Source organism: Odocoileus virginianus, chromosome 3, assembly GCF_023699985.2.
Source record: "Odocoileus virginianus isolate 20LAN1187 ecotype Illinois chromosome 3, Ovbor_1.2, whole genome shotgun sequence".
NCBI lineage: Eukaryota > Metazoa > Chordata > Mammalia > Artiodactyla > Cervidae > Odocoileus > Odocoileus virginianus.
The window spans coordinates 90,097,604-90,117,209 of record NC_069676.1 but is presented as its reverse complement, the minus strand read 5'-3'; the positions used below and the strand labels follow the sequence as shown (position 1 = coordinate 90,117,209).

General features: G+C 41.6%; 1 long non-coding RNA gene across 1 annotated transcript in view; it reads left to right on the top strand.

The window, feature by feature from the left end:
- The first annotated feature begins 1,981 nt into the window (after nt 1–1,981).
- LOC139032486 (uncharacterized) overlaps nt 1,982–19,606 on the top strand; it is a 34,089-nt gene continuing 16,464 nt past the window's right edge. Inside the window, exons 1-2 of the long non-coding RNA XR_011485042.1 lie at nt 1,982–2,190; nt 15,356–15,513. This is a non-coding gene — a long non-coding RNA (uncharacterized lncRNA). The remainder of the gene's footprint in view (nt 2,191–15,355; nt 15,514–19,606) is intronic.

The window sequence follows — 19,606 nt, the reverse complement described above, 5'->3', positions numbered from 1 at the left end:
GGTGATATTCTGACATTTGCTGTGTTTGTCTTCATACATATTTTATGAGAAAATACAAATAAGGGAGAACAGAGTCTGCCTTTACTTTAACTTCAAATGTTAGTTGTTGATGGGACCAATCAAGGATTATTATAATGAAAGTTCTGTGGTATTTTTCACATAAAATTCAGAATGGTGTGGTGTTACCATATTGACAGAATATGAAGAGCTTCCTCTTAGGGTGATATGATAGCAGCAGAACCGTTAAAAATAATGCCTCTGTGAGTCACTTGACATTGATTTTTTTTTTAATCTTCACTTCCTGAGGATTTTTTAAAGTCTTACACAGCCAGAGTGCAGTAACATATTTCCATCCAATGGTGTGAAACAGAGATGATATGCCAAAGGTCACTCCATTTCTGGCCAGAAGACTGTACATCTGAGGGAGGTCTGAGAGATCTTACAAGTGACTGATGACATAGTAATTCAATATTACACTTTTTGTTCCTTTTGATTTCAAAAGACTCACATTACAAAACTTTTAAGACTGAGGTTAGTCTTGGACCTATTTCTAGCTATTTGAACATTTCCTGGTTTGCCTACTGATTTTACTGACAATTCAGAAATTCAAGAGATGTTACAAAGTTTAATAATATTTTCCAAGATTTTGAAGGTCATTGGTCACAGCTTTGCTGGTTCAGTGTTTATTATTCATTTATATGCTTTTAAATGTTTTCCAAACCTCACTGGTTTCCAAAGGATCTTTCAACCATTTTCTATCCTAACAAATGAATACAGAAGAGGAATTTCCCTTCTACAAATAAACATGATGTAAGGTTCACATCCACATATCCTTATATAATTTTATACCTATATCAATCACCATTAACTGACCTACTTTCCTAAATAACTTCAAATTAACTAGTGGTTATAAATTTAGCCCTAGAACCTGATAATGGCTCTCGATAACCTCTGTGGTTGAAAGGAAGCTATTCATTGGAGGGCCTAAAGAATACCACGTGACTTGGTGTACCACGTGGTTTGTCTAATGAAGCATTTTTCTTTTGAAAGCTGTTGTGCTTGCCTTGTGTGTATATCACATGAACTGAACAGGGTTTTCAGGGGGCTGAGGGAGAGAAGAGACTGAGAAGTGAGAGATCAATGGGAGACAGGGCTGGAAGAGTGGAAGCTACTACAGGAAGATATTTTAGGGGAAGAGCTGGGATGATCTATGGACATAAAGGATGCTTTTGGTGTATGATGTGCAAACAATCCCTTCATCCCCCTCAAAAACAAACTAGCAAACATATATATTCAGTTCAGTTCGGTCACTCAGTCATGTCAGATTCTTTGCCACAGCATGCCAGGCCTTCCTGTCTATCACCAACTCCTGGAGTTCACCCAAATTCATGTCCATGGAGTCGGTGATGCCATCCAACCATCTCATCCTCTGTTATCCCCTTTTCCTCCTGCCTTCAATCTTTCCCAGCATCAGGGTCTTTTCAAATGAGTCAGCTCTTTGCATCAGGTGGCCAAAGTATTGGAGTTTCAGCTTCAGCATCAGTCCTTCCGATGAACACCCAGGACTGATCTCCTTTAGGATGGACTGGTGGGATCTCCTTGCAGTCCAAGGGACTCTCAAGGGTCTCTCCTATATATTATTAGACATCTCTAGTTTTATTTGGGGATGCATGCTAAGACTGGCCCCAGGGAAAAAGCAGCATGGCCTGAGGGGCTGAGTGACAATCACATTACTCCTGGAAGCAGCACCTCCAAAGCAAAGGAAAAGAAAGCTGTCCACCTTTTACGGCTGCTCTTTCATTTCTCGGCTGCTTTCAAGATGCCAGAGTTTATAGGTGAAGAAAAGAGAAATGAGAGTTTATGGAGAAATGAGATGAGCTTAACCTCTTTGGAGAGGAAATGATGAGTCATTTGCCATGAGAGTTGACTAGATAAGGATTTTTTTAAAAACTCTTCCTGTGTTGCTCACAGAAACAGTAACTGAAGTGTTTTAATAAGTTCTCATTTCAGTGGCTAATCATACACTAATGTGACCACAGTAGACCAAAGTAGAGGGCTTTTTTAAATCATAGCACAACTCAAGGGGAAGAGAGGTGCTTGGAAAGCCTAAATGGACACAAGATGGTTTGCATGTTGATCCAACGAGAGAAAAATGTGTTCAGACATTTTTACAAAATCTGCTGAGAAGAGGTAAGTTGCTTTTATATTTTTTTGGTGAAGAAGCCAGTTCGAATTCAATTCTGAGATAAGCTTTGGGGGAAGTGAAGCATAGTGACTGAGTTGAGTTAGGGGTGCAGGGGACAGAGGTCAGCAAGGGTAGGCTTCAATCTGGCCTGAAGCCTATAAGCTGGTCAATAGTCAGGGGAAATCTGACTGGCTACTATAGTGAAGTTTTCCTTCCTTGGAAGCAGGCTCTATGTCTCAGTCAAATTTGTATTTCCCTAAGACTTTACAAATTCAAGCATGGTAGATTTAAATGTGAGAGCTAGACTTCCAGGTTCTCTTGGAAGAAGACAGTCTGGTTTGGTAACTTTTGTCAGTGAGAATGGGATCGTAAACTCCCATCCCAGGCTCACCTGTGACAAATATGTGGCAAATCACTATATTTAATTTTTACTCACTTCTTCTTTCTATAAAGAACGTTCACATTGTTACAAACATTTCTCCCCCTAAAAGTCGGACCCTTGCTTACTAAGCTATTTGGGGTCAGGAGGGGTCACTTCCTGTGGCATGATCCCAAATCATTGTTAGAATTTCCTTTATAATGTGGCACAGATTTGAGATGACATCTCAGAAATGGATTACTCTAAGGTATGTGATGGCTATACAGAAAGATAAATGTATCAGCAATCCTATAACCAACAGATTTTCTTCAAATCTCATACCTATGCCTTCTTCAAATCTCGTATCTATGCCTTACCTTCCTCTTCTCTGATTCTGTAATTACCTCTCCTTCCTCACTTTTTGCTCACTTGTGAATCTACTGAAATCCAGGCTGCAGACCCATTGCTCCACTAAAACTGTTCTTGTCAAAGACACCATTGAGCTCCATGTGGCAAAATGCAATAGACAAATCTGCCAACCTCATCTATGGAAACTTCACTGGCGCTAGATAGTACTGGCCCAGCATCCTCCTCTTTAAAAAAAAAAAATCTTAAATATTTGACACATGTTGATTAACATGTGGTTTTATAAATACATTTGGTTTTCTCTGTTGTGATTTATTTATACTTAGAGTCATGCTATACATATTCTTTTTAAAAGTTTCTATTGGAGTATAGCTGCCTTACAATGTTGTGTGAGTTGGTACTGTATGGCAAAGTGAATAAGCTATATATGTACATACATCCCCTCATTTTTGGATTGCCTTCCTATTTAGTTCACCACAAGGCACTGAGTGGATTCCTCTGCTACACAGCAGGATCTCATTAGTTATTTGTGGCTATATAATTTAAATGTGCAAAAGGGCCCATCATTAAAAAAAAAGAAAAGTCCATGCAGTATTTTATTTAAAAAATAAAAATACAGGATACCCAGTTAAACTTGAATTTCAGATAAACAATGCTTTTTTAAAATATAAGTATATCCCATTTAATATAGGAGGTATATTATGCTAAAAAAAAGTATTTGTTGTTTATCTGAAATTCATACTTAACTGAGTATTTTGTATTTTTTCTGGCAACTCATGCAACGATATCCCATGCTTTATCCAATTCTCCAGAAGCAGTGAATTCTAATTTTTAAAATGCAGTTTCTTCTGGGAAATGAGCTCCTTGTTTCTAAATATTTTAAAACCTCCTGATTTTTTACTTTATCCCTTTGCTTCTGTGATGATGAATGAGGATTTAGTTCCCTTACATGATTCCCTTTCTCCTTTCCCCACTTTTTTGCAATAGAATCATACTTGCTATGTTAATTGCTGTTTCCTTACAAGCTTTCTAAAATACCAACAGCTTCAAATTCTTATTCCATCAACTACAGGTAATATTTTCTGACCTTTTGTAATGTGAGGGAATTAGTGCTCCTGCCCTATTCTTTATCTCTTCTTTCCACTTCCACCTCCTACTTTCTGTCTTCTGTACTCATTCTGTGGATAAAGCAAGGTTGATGGTATTTACCATTGGTTCTACAACAGGAACTCGGCTTTTATTTTTATTCTAAAAACTACAAGTCAATAAAGTGCTTACATTGTTTTGACACCCTACCAATGCAGTTTTAATACTCTGTTACATTAAAATGTATTGATCTCATACTTTCGGGAGCTCTTTTGCTTGTGTGTGATATAATACCATGCACTGGTTATTTAGACAATGTTGATTCAATGAGTTATGCATATCTTCCAAATGTTGACAATATCAATATTTTACAATATCAAAAAAAAAACATTTGTTAATATCACCACTGATCTCATCAGGAAGGTCTTTAAGTATCGAGAATCTGTCAGGTTTATAGGAGCAGATACAAGTTTTCCAAGATTGTCATTTCTGCTTGACAGTTTGCATTTTATCAGTGGCAATAAATACTGTCAGTTCTTTTCTTTGAAGCGATGGGCTCATTTCATTCATTTTAGGAAATGTCTGCCAAAATTCCAAGTTTGAATAATCAGAGTTTGTCTATCAATTGTTCACTCAAGTAAAAATAGTGCTTCATGGCAAAAGCATCTAATTTAGCTCACAAACAGCTGCACAAGTGCTTGTCCCCAAGAACACCTTCATGCTGCCGTTGATGGAGGGTTCTGCATGTTTGTTTTGATGTGAAGAATATTTAAAAAGACATGCTCAAGAGTCAAGATGAATAAAACTAACAATTTTTGCTGCTTTGTCTATGACATTTTAAAATAAAGGGTGGTGGGGTTTTGTTTTTTGTTTGTTTGTTTTTATTTTTGGTTGTTTTCACCAGAGTGCATGGCAGAGGAGAATTCAGTGCCTATTAGTACTGCTTGGTAGCACCAATTCATTTATGCTAGTAAGCAATTTTAGCCATCTTGGCTTATGCAAATTTCAAAGCCATGCAAAAGGCGTATCTTAGCAGTATTATGAAAAGTGTCGATCTCGGATCTCCATCTCACAGAGTCCCTGAAGATGTCTCTGTGTTTCCTAGGAATCCGTGGAGCCCAGTTTGAAATCCAGTCTGGGTCTGGAGACCTCTCAGGACCCTCTAACTTCCTTCTCTTTGAGCAAAATCCCCAGACTTCCCTTCACAGGCGTGAGTTAGTGATTCTGTTATTTGGATCCCACATCATCTTTTTGTTGTTATTTACCCCTTGATTTATTACCACAGGAAAAACGCATAAGGGAGGCAAAGTTTTCTGAGTCCTTCTATACATGAAGTATCTTTATTCTATCTTCACACATGATGGTTTAGCTGGGTATGGAATTACAGCTTGAAAATCATCTTCCTTTGAAACTTTTCATTGTTCTACTGTCTTCTAGCCCTTGGTCTTGCTAATTGCAAAGTCTGATGAGAGGGTGATTCTTATTTCTTTATAAGTTGTTTCCTCCATATCCCATTGAGAAAGCATTTCAGATCATGTTTATATCCTTGGTGTTTCTACATTTCAACGAGATGTGCCTAGGTGTGGGTCTTTTATTTCTTTCATCCATGTAGGACTTCAGATCCTGTAAAACCCATAGACCTTTAAATCTGTCTCTCTGAAATATCCCTGCATTATTTCTTTGATAGTTTATTACTTGTTTTCTCTTTCCAGTACTTCCATTAGTCAGTTTTTGTATCCCATGTCATCTTTTTATTGTTATTTACTCCTTGATTTATTACCACAGGAAAAAGTCATATAGGAGGCGAAGTTTTCTGAGTCTTTAGTTTTTCTTTCTTTATTATTTCTTTCTTTCATATTCTTTGGTTTTATTTCTATGTTGCTTATTTGTAAATAATATTTTCTGTCTCTGACTTTTTCTTCTACTTTCTGATATTTCCATTTTGATTTGTAATGCTTCTATTGAATGTTGTACTTTGGCAGTCATATTTAATTATTCAAAACATCTTTCTTTTGTTTTGATTATTCCTTCTTTTGCTGCAATCTTTTCGAAGATTTTTCTGTTCCATATATTAATATTTCACTTCCTCCAGTGTCATATTTACCTATTATTTATCATGATTTCTTTGTGTTGGACACTTTCTTAAAATCTAGTGATCTTTAATTGTCTATTCATATTTAAGAGTGAGGCAATAAAAAGTTAACTGGGTGCTCTGGGTACATGGAAGACCCTGTTATCTCACAGATTTAGATCAAGGTTAACACACTTTATTAAAGCATGTTAATTCTCCATGCATCAGGCTCCATTCTCCAGGCCAGGCTCCAAAATCACTGCAAATGTTTACTGCAGCCATTAAATTAAAAGACGCTTGCTCCTTGGAAGAAAAGCTATGACCAACCTAGATAGCAGATTAAAAAGCAGAGACATTACTTTGCCAACAAAAGTATGTCTAGTCAAAGCTATGGCTTTCCAGTAGTCATGTATGGTTGTGAGAGTTGGACTATAGAGAAAGCTGAGTGCCGAAGAATTGATGCTTTTGAACTGTGATGTTGGAGAAGGCTCTTGAGAGTCCCTTGGACTGCAAGGAGATCCAACCAGTCCATCCTAAAGGAGATCAGTCCTGGGTGTTCATTGGAAGGACTGATGCTGAAGCTGAAGCTCTAATACTTTGTCCACCTGATGCAAAGAGCTGACTCATTGGAAAAGATCCTGATGCTGGGAAAGATTGAGGGCAGGAGGAGAAGGGGACGGCAGAGGATGAGATGGTTGGATGGCATCACCGACTCGATGGACATGAGTTTGAGGAAACTCTGGGAGCTGGTGAGGGACAGGGAGGCTTGGCGTGCTGTGGTTCATGGGGTCGCAAAGAGTCAGACACGACTGAGCGACTGAAGTGAACTAACATGCTTAGTAGGAAGGTAGACTTTATTTAAAGGAGGTAACTTCTAGGAACTGTAGAGTATAGGCCTTCAACTTACAGAGAGGAGGTTTTGTTTGTTTGTTTTTTCTAGCTAGAGATTCAGAATGCAGGGGTGAATGTGGTCAAAGAGCAACAGTTATGTATATTCTTCCTTTCAATGCATTCCTCTGTGTTCAACCCTTAGCCTCACTTCTGTTCTCTGTGGTACACTCCTCTAGGATTCCGCAGGGCAGGTCGGGTCTTCCTGTAACCCCATCTCTTGCACGTGTTCTCTGCGCTGTGTCTTCCTGGGTCACACTCAGTCAGTCTTCCATCTCCTTTCCATCCTCCGGAAATCACTGACATGAAGCCACTGACGGTTCTTCCCCATGTCTTTACTGCAGTCACGTTTATGTCTTTTCTAAAACCGTGGTACTCAGATCATTTCCTAGGTCTTGGGATAGAAAGGGGAGTGGGAGATGTGCTCATCACCCCAGCATCCTTAACCACTAACTCTCTTCTTTTGACTCCTATGAGCTCCGCTCTCCCAGGTCCACTGGGCTCACTCTTTTACTGGTTCCCTCTTCCGTATTGATGGCTTCTTGTAGGAGTTTCTCTTTTCTCCATACTCTCTTCCAAGACAATCTTATCCACTGGATCATTTTTAAATGTTTATCTATATGCTGGTTGTTCCTCGTCTGCACCTCCCTCCCTGACATGACTTCTGGGCTCCAGGCTCTTTATCCAACTGCCTATTTGAGATCGCGCGCATTTCAGATCCTTCCGAGGCTAGTTTCCCACATTCCCCTCTCCAGCTTGCCCCCGTCTCAGTGAAGGGCCCCCTTTCCCTCTGCAGAGATTTCCACTCTTGTTTCCGCTTCCAGGAAGGCTACTTTCTTCTCATCCTGAGGCAAAACTTCCCTATCTATACAAAGTTTCTCCCTCCTTCCCACTCTGGTCTTTTGTCTCTTGGCAGCCTGCTATCAATCTTCATAGAACTTTTTAAACTTGAAATTATTTATTAATATTATGCTTATCTTCTCCCTTTCTTATAAATGGTAAGGTCCACTACAGGTAGGGACTGTGCTGTCCTATTTGTCACTGCTGTCCTAGCTCTAACATAGTGCTTGACATGTAGAAAGAATTTAACAAATACTGTAAAATCGTTAGATACAGCTTAAAATGAATGCTGAGATCTCAAATGTTTTCTTATTTATGATCATCTGAAAGCTGCCTTAAAGGGCCTCAAAAATATTCTAACAACTTATCCCATCACTTAATTTTTAAAATTTTTACTTGCAACCTGAAGATATAATTCAATTAAAGCAGAATACTGTATTGATAGAGCCATGATGGAGAAGAGTATGGGGTTCCTTAGAAACCTAGAAACCACCGTTTGACCCAGCAATCCCACTCCTGGGCATATACCCAGAGAAAATCATAATTCAAAAAGATACTTGCACCCCAGTATTCATTGCAGCACTGTTTCCAATAGAAAGGATATGGAAGCAACCAAAATGTCCAGCACCAGAGGAGTGGATAGAGATGTGGTATATATATATACAGTGGGATATTAGCCATAAAAAGTAAAAAAAAAAAAATATCATTTGCAGAGACATGGGCAGACCTAGAGACCATCATACAGAGTGAAGTAGGTAAATCAGAAAGAGAAAAACAACGGAGGAGCCTGGTGGGCTGCCGTCTATGGGGTCGCACAGAGTCAGACACAACTGAAGCGACTTAGCAGCAGCAGGAGCAGAATATCACTTATATGATATGAGGGTGGGGAGGAAGGGAGAATGAGGCGAATCGGGAGATTGGGATTGACATATATACACTATCATGTATAAAATAACTAAAGAGAACTTACCGTATGGCACAGGGAATTCTACTTAATGCCCTGTGGTGATTTAAATGGAAGGGAATCTGGAAAAGAGGGGATATAGGTTTACATATGACTGAGTCGCTTTGCTATAGGGAAGTAATTAATTCAACATTGCAAAGCAACTATATTTCAGCAAAAATTAATTAAAAAGACAGAATACTATAATACTTGTGAATACAGTTTAGTCCAGAGAACAATGTGAGTGCCTTTTAAGGCATGTATCACTTCTTGAAGTGATATATGCCATCTTTTTTGATATATGCCATCTCTTTGCCATCTACAGGGTGAGAACTCCAAGTGAATTTTCTCTCAGTTTTTTCCTTTTGTCCTTACTTGACCCAACTTTATGAAATTGATATGGCTTGCTTGATTAGGGCCATGAATCTTGAGTTCAAAATGGATTATGAATCATGACACCACCTGAGAACACAGGAATAAAAAAGCAGCAAGACTTTTCTGCTAAAGCCAGACAGCTCTCTATATTTCACTCCTTTAATTCTGCCAAATAAAATGTCATGAAATAGATCAGATAGATCTAGAGGATCTCGCTGTCACAAAGAGCCATATTCATCAGATATATGTCAATTGTCCTGCTACAGATCCTTGGCTTGATTCCTGACACCTACTTCTTCAGGGAAGACACAGAAACACACAGCTGGTTACACAGAGAACTAAGCCCTGGGAACTGACAGAGTAAGATATTATTAACGGCTCTGAATATGTATTTTGGCTAGACCAGTCATCACCACAAGATCCTTTTATTATCTCTTGGCACTAGAAAGAATCACTTGGACTAAGCTTATGAATGCTACTAGCTATCAAAGGAAAAGAATACCTTTTATGCTGTAATTCTTGATTTTAATGGGAAACAAATTCTTGGAAACTATTCTTTAATTCAGTTTTTAAGGTACATATTTGATATAGCAATAAGAGCTGTTTTGTGTAGTGATAAGAGCTTGTCTTATCACATCCGAAGAAAACCAACTGCTAGGGAGATTCTCTTTCTGCCCCTCTTATCCTGTAAGACCCTTGAAACATGTGCCCTAGTCTCCGGCAGGCAGCTCCTATCCTATGGGAATGAGCTTCAGAGAAAATCATTCACCTTGTAAGGCCTTCCTCTGGTTTCAAGGAAGCTATAAAGGAAACCAGGAGGGGCTGGTGGAGGGGTGGATGATTGCTTGGAGAGGTGGCTATTGACAGAACCATGATGTGGAGGAAGTTGTGCTAATTAACTGGATCTGTGTCTACATCATTGTCTCCTGAGCCCAGGACACTTGGCTTCCTCACTGTGCTCTGGCTAAGCTCAGAGATACTTCTTTAGGAGGAGACCAAATAAATCCAGCTTTTAAAGTCAGACCACTCAGATTTGAATACCAGTTAAACCACTTTGGGACTTCCCTGGTGGCTCAGATGGAGAAGTGTCTGCCTACAATGCAGGAGACCCAGGTTTAATCCCTGGGTGGGGAAGATCTTCTGGAGAAGGAAATGGTAACCCACTCCAGTACTCTTGCCTGGAAAATCCCACGGGAGAAGCCTGGTAGGCTACAGTCCATGGGGTCACAAAGAGTCAGACACAACTGAGTGACTTTACTTACTTACTAAACCACTTTTAGGGCTTCCTTCGTGGCTCAGATGGTAAAGCATCTGCCTGCAATGTGAGAGACCTGGGTTTGATCCCTGGGTCAGGAAGATCCCCTGGAGAAGGAAATGACAACCCACTCTAGTACTCCTGCCTGGAAAATTCCAAGGACTGAGGAGCCTGGTAGGCTACATATAGTTCATAGGTTCTCAGAGTCAGACATGACTGAGCGACTTCATTTTCTTTGTTTAAACCTCTTTTTGGCAGGGTAACATTATCAAGTAAACTCAAGTTCCCTGAGTTTCAATTTTTTTTAATCTGAACATGTGCATAAAATCAGAACCTCTCTCTGTGTTTCTTTTGTGTGTGTGTGTGTGAGTATTAAGTGAAAAAGTTCTCAGAACTGTGAAAATATAAATCAAGTGCTAAATACATATTGTTTGTTGCTGTGAGCATTGCTGCTATCTTTCCATCACTCATTCTCCCTCTCCTGGAAATTATCCCATTCTTGTCTGGGTTTGCATGACCAACCCTATAAGATCTTTGCTTTTGGGTCTTAGCTTAATATTCCTGGCTCAGGCCTTAAGTGACACAATCCCCACCTCCTAGCCATGGTTCTTGGTCCTAGGGTGGGTGTGTGATCTACTTTGGTCCAGTGTGACTTGAGATGTTTGCTGGGGAATCCTGAGAAAGAAACATTCTTGCTTTTCCAAGAGAAGTTTCTGAGGGAAGTGGCATCATCACTATTAGCTCTATTTCTTTTATTATTATTATTGCAGATGACAATTCTAGGTTTTCTGGAGGGCCTTGACCTTTGTCTTCACCAACCTGCTGTAGAGGGAAGAGTCAAGTCAGACACAAAAATGGATTCAAGGAGTTTACTAAACTTCACCACTGAGCATAGAGACAGAGACAAGGTTAGAACCTCCACAAGAATCCTCACGGGTCAGACACTGAGATCAAAACCTCACCACTGAGAATAGAGACAGAGACAAGGTTAGAACCTCCACAAGAATCCTCACGGGTCAGACACTGAGATAACAACTCCACCACTGAGCATAGAGACAGAGACAAGGTTAGAACCTCCACAAGAATCCTCACGGGTCAGACACTGAGATCACAACCTCACCACTGAGCATAGAGACAGAGACAAGGTTAGAACCTCCACAAGAATCCTCATGGGTCAGACACTGAGATCACAACCTCACCACTGACCATAGAGACAGAGACAAGGTTAGAACCTCCACAAGAATCCTCACGGGTCAGACACTGAGATCACAACTCCACCACTGAGCATAGAGACAGAGACAAGGTTAGAACCTCCACAAGAATCCTCACAGGTCAGACACTGAGATCACAACCTCACCACTGAGCATAGAGACAGAGACAAGGTTAGAACCTCCACAAGAATCCTCACGGGTCAGACACTGAGATCACAGCTTCACCACTGAGCATAGAGACAGAGACAAGGTTAGAACCTCCACAAGAATCCTCACGGGTCAGACACTGAGATAACAACTCCACCACTGAGCATAGAGACAGAGACAAGGTTAGAACCTCCACAAGAATCCTCACGGGTCAGACACTGAGATCACAACTCCACCACTGAGCATAGAGACAGAGACAAGGTTAGAACCTCCACAAGAATCCTCACAGGTCAGACACTGAGATCACAACTCCACCACTGAGCATAGAGACAGAGACAAGGTTAGAACCTCCACAAGAATTCTCACGGGTCAGACACTGAGTTAGGGAAATTAACATGGAACTAACCTTGTTCATGCTTCAGAAGTAGGACAGCGGGCCTCTGACTAACTTCTGACCCTGCCTGAACTGCGTGCCTGCCTGCAAACACACCAGTCATTACCAGCAGGTCAAGTGGCAGTTTAGGTAAAAGAGGGAGCAGGTCTTCTATTTTCTTGAGCTCCTGTAGGCCTGGCTACACCCCTGGCTTCAGAAAATCTTATGACCTGTAAGGTGAAAAAAACAGCATTGAAAAGTTAAAGGAAAGTCAGCCGTCTTTTTGCTCACAAACTGATGATACCACCAGTTTGTGGCCTGGGGTTACATGCAGGAGCCCCCAAAACTGCAATCCGAAGTCTTGCTCACGGGGTGGATGCACCGCCTGGGACCCTTTCCCAACTGGGACTCCAGATTGCGGTTAATGAGGGACTTCCCAGAGCTGTTTAAGTTTGGAGGTTGGTCAGCCCAATTTGGTGATGTATGTGCTGTTACTTTTCTCTATTATTTCTGTTGCTCTTCTTTCAATGACTGTACGTTGAAATTAAGTTAAATTATCCTATATTAAATATTGAAATTGTTTATTGTGTGTGACATGTAGTTTCTTTTGTTAATGAGTCCTTTGCACCTAAAACAAAAGTAAAACTTTTGGCAAAACAGATGGCAGCCAAGGAACTGTGCAACTTGGGGCCCCATGTTATATATCAAGAGGCTTCTGAAAATGCTTCGTGCATTTCTTGAGGGGAGTGAGGAGAGATAAATTAGGAATATGGGCTTGACATAAACACACCAATATTTGTATAAATAGGTAAAGGACAAGGACCTACTGTATAACACATAAAACAACAATCAACATCTTATAATAACCTATAATGGAAAAGAATTTGAAAAGGAATATATATATGTGTGTGTGTGTGTACTTATATATATATATAACTGAATTACTTCATTGACACAAATTTTAAAACATAAATTTTAAATTAACTATACTTAAAAAGAAAAACATTGCTTTATGAATTATTAACAGCAAGATAGCAGGAAGTTATATGACATTAACCATCCTGAAAAAGCAAGTTCTCCAAGGTCCTTGCCTTCCTTCCAATAACTTGGCCACAAAAGGGGGAAATAGTCTGATGCCATAGTAGCAAAAGCAAAGGCATCTCAGGGAATACTGCAGCTGCAAAACTTGCTGTCTGAAACCCAGTGATGCGGTACAAATGTAGGCACCAGAGATCTGTGGCATTTGGGCCAATTATGAGACACAGATCAGCTTTCATTGTCAGGGGATCAATTGCCTCTCACTTTCTCCTTTCCGGTTGGAAACCACAGTTCCCTCTGACTGAGAGAACTATCATGGGGCGGGAAAAGCAGTCACTGACAAATGTCTCTAGCCTCGTTTTAGCTGTTGGTTCATCCACCTTGGGGAGACAACCCCAGCATGCCAATTTTCAAAGCTTGCCAACCTTTGTAGCAAAGCACAGTGAAACGAACTGATGTTTCTATTTTGTTTTATTGCTTATTTCCCTGTAATGCTTATGTTTTTCTTTAGCTTAACTAAATGATAACCAGATTCTTGACTCAGTAGAAACACCATATTTCAACTTATAGGCAAAAGTGAAGACCTCCAAAGGCAGTGAATCCTAGAGACAACATTTAAGTTAGAAAGGGCAAGAATGTAACTGAGCCTGATTCTCAACAGCCTTTTGAAAATGCTTCATGAATTTTTAACTGCAAGAGGGCAGAAACTTGTCTTTGTGACTCAGCTGAGGGATGAATCCTCATAACCCACTGGTTTCATTTGAAGTTCAGAAAAAGAACATCATCTATTAAGTCATCGATATCACTGGTTATAACACCTTGGGTTTCCCTTGGAGACTTGGCTCTGACGTATAATTCTATAACAAGCCCCAGATTAGGGGAAACATGGTGAGTGCCTAAGGAATTTCACCACGATGATGATGTGAGGAAGGCTCAATGGAACAACAGACTGTGTGAGCAACATAACACGCCTTGGTCCATGTCATACATAGTCTAGACCAAGTACCTGCCTTCCAGGAGCTGATAGCCTAAAAAGTGACTGTGTAGGATTAAATCAATGTGGGAAAACAAAAAATGAGGAGCCAAGGCAGCAGGCTGAGGAGTTAGGATGAATCACTCTTCAGTGATCAATATGGTTCCCGCTTCTAACCTTGGCCTTCAGAGACAGCAAAGCTGCAACAGCAGATTGCAAGGTTATTACTCAGGAGGTCTGAGTTCTATTTTTAGCCCTATCCTCACAGCAGGAATAAATATTAACTGACAATATGTGGTTTAAAAAATATTAATACTCTGTTGGAAAAAAAAACATTCTCCCTAAGTTCCTACCTGCTCGTGGAGGAAAATTCACCCTTGATCTCATTTTGGGCACTGCCTCTACTTCCCCAGGGTTATAGGATAGTCTCAGTTCACTTGTAAGACCAGAATAGAGAGGGGACACCCAACTGTCTCACTTTCACTTTCACCAGACCCACTCCCATAATATACATTTTCCTGGAGAAGGAAATGGCAACCCACTCCAGTACTCTTGTCTGGAAAATCCCATGGATGGAGGAGCCTGGTAGGCTGCAGTCCATAGGATCGCAAAGAGTCGGACATGGCTGAGCGACTTCACTTTCACTTTCACCCTCCTGTCTGGATCACCCTGGTCATCTCTCTGGAAAATGGGTTCTTGAGCAGAGAAAACATTTCCAGCATTGGGAGGTACTTTACAATTCACATCTGGGCTTCCTGAGCCACACACATGGCCGCTGCTCTTAGGATGTGTTCTGAAGGCAATGCACAGCTCTGGTCCCAGTAGCTGCTAGACAGCCCAAACCCTGGCCCCTTCTGCCTCAAGGAAACTTCAACACCTCTCTCCAATCCACTTCTGCTTTTCCCAAACTTTGGAGCTCCTCTCTCATTACAGGGACTTTGCTATCATTGTTTCCATGAGTTCATGTCATGAAAGCAAAAGTTGAGGCTGGGTTTACCTGCTGAGTACCTGTCAATGTTGGCTCTTGATCCCACAACACAAGAGCCTGTTAGACATGGGGACAAAAGCTGAGCTACTTTTCCATGACAGGGAAGGGAAATGTATCAACAGCAGGGAGACGGAAGTACGAATTAAATTATCAATAGGTGATCCTCTCGCATATACTGGTGTGGATGGCACAAGCAATTCAATGTGCCAGGTTGAAATCTATAAAAGGGGAGGGAAAAAAATCTTCTCTTTTTTGCAGAGACTCCCTGATCTCTTTGATTACGTATTCTTGGCCTCCTTCCTGGGAGCAGAACTGCTGATGTGGCTGGAAACCTGGACACACATAGTAAAGGGTTCATTTCCCAGCCTCTTTTGCAGCTAAATGTGGCATTGCAGCCAAGCTCTGACCCATCAGAGGTAAGTGGAAACCTATCATGTAAATTCTGTGAGTGTAGAGTGTCCTTAAAGAGAAGGGGCATGTCTTTCTAGGTCCTTACTCTTTCCTGCTGACTGGGATGCAGCTCCCGATGCTCCAGCAGCAACCTGGGTTCTTGCAGTGGACACCGCGTGTTGAGGGCGGAGGACCAGAAAGAAGGCTATAGCTCAGGCCCTGGTGACCTCACAGAGCTTCATCACCAGGCCTGGACTGGTCTAGCTTCAGACTTCCTCCACCCTACAGAGAAACAACTGCCTATCTTGACAAGCCTAGCTATTATTTGGAGATATCCCAGCTGATATTCCTCAAGGTAAATGAGATAACACCAGGTTTTAGATTCTCAGAAGAATTCCACAATACCAGCAATTTCACAGTACCAGGGGGAAATAGAGTAAATTCACAAACATGTGAGTTTTGCATTCTCTCTGACAATTTCAATAAGGACATGTAACCATGTGTGCACATGTTCCTGAAGTGTGCAGAAAGAAAGCTAGCTAGAGTGTCTACAATGAATTTCTAGACTGATCCAACAGGTGTGTGTGTTTGAGTGGCTGTGGAAACTCTGGGCCTGAGCCCATCCTAAGCAAGGAACAAATCAGGTCCACAAGCTGGGTGTGGTCCCTGGACTAGAGGCAGAGTTCCAGGATGCTCCAAAGATAACACTCAGCTCGTGTCTGAACATGCTTGGATTGTACTCAGGCCACAAGGTGAGAAGCATCTGAAATGAAAATACCTATGTTCTTTAAAATATTTGGTGTGTTTGGGAATTGCGTTTGGGGGCCAACATGGTCTAACTATGGGCATCAGGAGGAGGTGATGCTGGCGGCGGCAGGAGGCGGTGGGTCATGGCGGATGGTGGCAGGAGGGACGGGCGGTGGTGACAGGGGCGGCAGCACTGTAGCAGCAGCGGTGCGGGGTGCAAGCGGACGAGGCGTCAGCTCACAGCATCGGTAAGAAAGAGGACGGCTCCAAAGGCGGCCAGAGGCGCTGCTACAGATTGCAAGTCTGCGGAGAAAAGGGACCCTTTAACACAGTTGGTGGGAATGCAAACCAGTGCAGCCACTATGGAGAACAGTGTGGAGATTCCTTAAAAAACTGGAAATAGAACTCTCATAAGACCCAGCCATCCCACTGCTGGGCATAACACAGAGGAAACCAGAATTGAAAGAGACACGTGTACCCCAGTGTTCATCGCAGCACTGTTTACAATAGCTAGGACACGGAAGCAACCTAGATGTCCATCGGCAGACGAATGGATAAGAAAGATGTGGTACATATACACAATGGAATATTACTATTAAAAAGAATGCATTTGAGTCAGTTCTAATGAGGTGATTGAAACTGGAGCCTAATATACAGAGTGAAGTAAGTCAGAAAGATAAACACCAATACAGTATACTAACGCATATATATGGAATTTAGAAAGATGGTAATGATGCCCCTATATGTGAGGCAGCAAAAGAGACACAGATGTAGAGAACAGACTTTTGGACTCTGTGGGAGAGGGCGAGGGTGGGATGATCTGAGAGAACAGCATTGAAACATGTATATTATCATATGTGAAACAGATCGCCAGTCCAGGTTCGATGCATGAGACAGGGTGCCCAGGGCCGGCTGCACTGGGGTGACCCACAGGGATGGGATGGGGAGGGAGGTGGGAGGGGGGTTTGGGATGGGGGACATATGTTCACCATGGCTGATTCATGTCAATGTATGGCAAAAACCACCGCAATATTGTAAAGTAATTAGCCTCCAATTAAAATAAGTAAATTAATTATATGTAAAAAAAGATCACAAGTCTCCAGTGGTGCTGGGAGCCATGGAAGGTGGCAGAGCTGCTCTGTGCCAGCAGGAGCCGTCAGACCACCTGGGCGGCAGGAGCCGGGCACCTGCAGCAGTAGGCACCCTGGAAATGGGAAGAGAGGCCGGGAGAAACACGGTGCGGGCCACGTGGAGGCTGGGAACAGCTAACTGTTTTGACACATTTTCACCACTTCACTTAGCGCCCCTCAAACTTATCTGAGGATTGAAGAGAAGGTTTTACAAAGAGTCTGAGATCCTATGACATTAAGCAGGGGGTCAGAGCAGAGAAACACTGTTTATTACTATTAATGTTGCCTCATTTTACCCTGAGGCTCATGTGGCCTGGGGAAAACATAGGTTACATTTTTTTTAAAGGCTCTTTATGCTGACTCCTGTGATTTTTTTCACTGTGCCACATTCAGTTCACTGATAGATGGGTTTGAGACAGGCTTAAATGATCCTTTCCAGCAGCTACCTAAAGGCATTTTAAATTGGGTAAGAGAGACTTGCCTTCAAGAAACTAATATTGTCTCATGTATGCAGCATGTAGGAGGCAATAAGTGGGTGACAAGACTGACATACTATTCTGCTAGAAATGGGAAAGTAAAACACTGCAAGGACAGATTATTTCATCTTTTACATTAGAAAAGCAGGAGAAATGAACAGCAGGTGGTCAACACTTAAAAATAAATCTTCTAATTTGGTTTAAGAATAAGACCTTGAATTGTATCTTTTGCAAAAACATTGAGTAAACTAAGGTTTAACCCTTTAATCATCATCCTACATAGTACAACGAAGAGTTATAAAAATCTATTCATTAAATTAAAAAAAAAATTAAAAAAAATCTATTCATTAAATCAAAAATTACCTGATCAAATGCTATATTCTAAGAGCTGAGATATATACCATATGAAATTAGAGGCAAGTTAAAGATTAATAAGATACAATTCCTGTCCTTGAAAAACTCAAAGCATATGGAATAAGGAGGGGGAGAGATAGACACACAGAAATAGGTGGTTACAATATAAGGTCATAAATGAATCCAAGTGACTCTGTGGGTACAGGACTGAACATGTAACATACGAGGGTGTGTGATCTTTGAGTTGGTTATGAACAACAAACAAGGTGGTATTAAAGGCAGACTCATTGCATAGAGCATTTACTAGTAGGCCTTGAGAAATCCTAGAGTAGATTATCTGGAGAGCAGGAGACGCAGGATGGTGTGGCGGGAGCAAAAAGGAAATGACTGGGACCTGGGGAAGGAGGAACCAGAAGGAGAAGGCAGGGCCAGCCTGAAGGACACTGTGTGTCCAGCTAAGGAGCTTGGACCTAAAATCTTTCATCGTGGTGAGTCAGCAAAGGATTTTAAGTAGCAGAAGGGCATGATCAAATTGGCTTCGGTTAGTAGCTGTTTAGTCAACACTTACCGAGTTTTTCTTAGGTGCCCCACACTGTTAGGCAGATAAAAGGAAGGACGCAGCTCAGGGATCCTACGGCTCCATGGCAGCGGCGACGACACAAACATCCTGGGGTCGCAGTCACAGGATGTGCTGGGCTCAGCCAGCCTGGGAGATGCAGAATTCAGGAGGACCCACGCTGAGCCGCGGAGAACTCATCTGGCTGGTGTGCATCCCCAGCTAGAAAGGAGTCTCTTGGACTGCAGGAAGTGCTCCTGGCACACAGTCCAAGTAACATTCAATACATTCTTAAACTGAGAGCCAAGACTTATCTGCCCTGGTCCATGTCTGGAACAAGACCTGCATGGAGTAGGTGCAACACAGATATCTGTTGAGAAATGAAGGCAGGCAGGAAGCAAGGGTGGGCTGAGGTGAGGAAAAGCATTTTAAGTAGAAGGAACAATATGCACAAAAGCATGGATGCCTGAAAGAACAGAAGTGGCATAGCTGACAACAAAGTTGGAGTATTGAGGAGGAGTGCGTATTAAGGCCAACAAGGAGTTTGGTGGCTAAACAAGGTACCCTGCTAAGCGGCTGATGTCCACCATGTAGACGCCTGGAAGCCAGGAGGGTTTCTAGAAAGGTGGTATCTTTTAGACATCTCACTTTGAAAATAGCTTAGAGAATGGGCTGAAGGGATAAAACTGTATTCTGTTCGGCTATAGCAATAAAATGATGATGAAGGGATAAATCTGGATATTTAGGAGGTAGAACACCTAAAAGCTTGGATGTTTATTAGAGGAGAGAGCTGAGAGAGTGAGAGCAGCCAGACACAATCTTCCATCTTCCTTGGTTATACAAGGAACACACACAC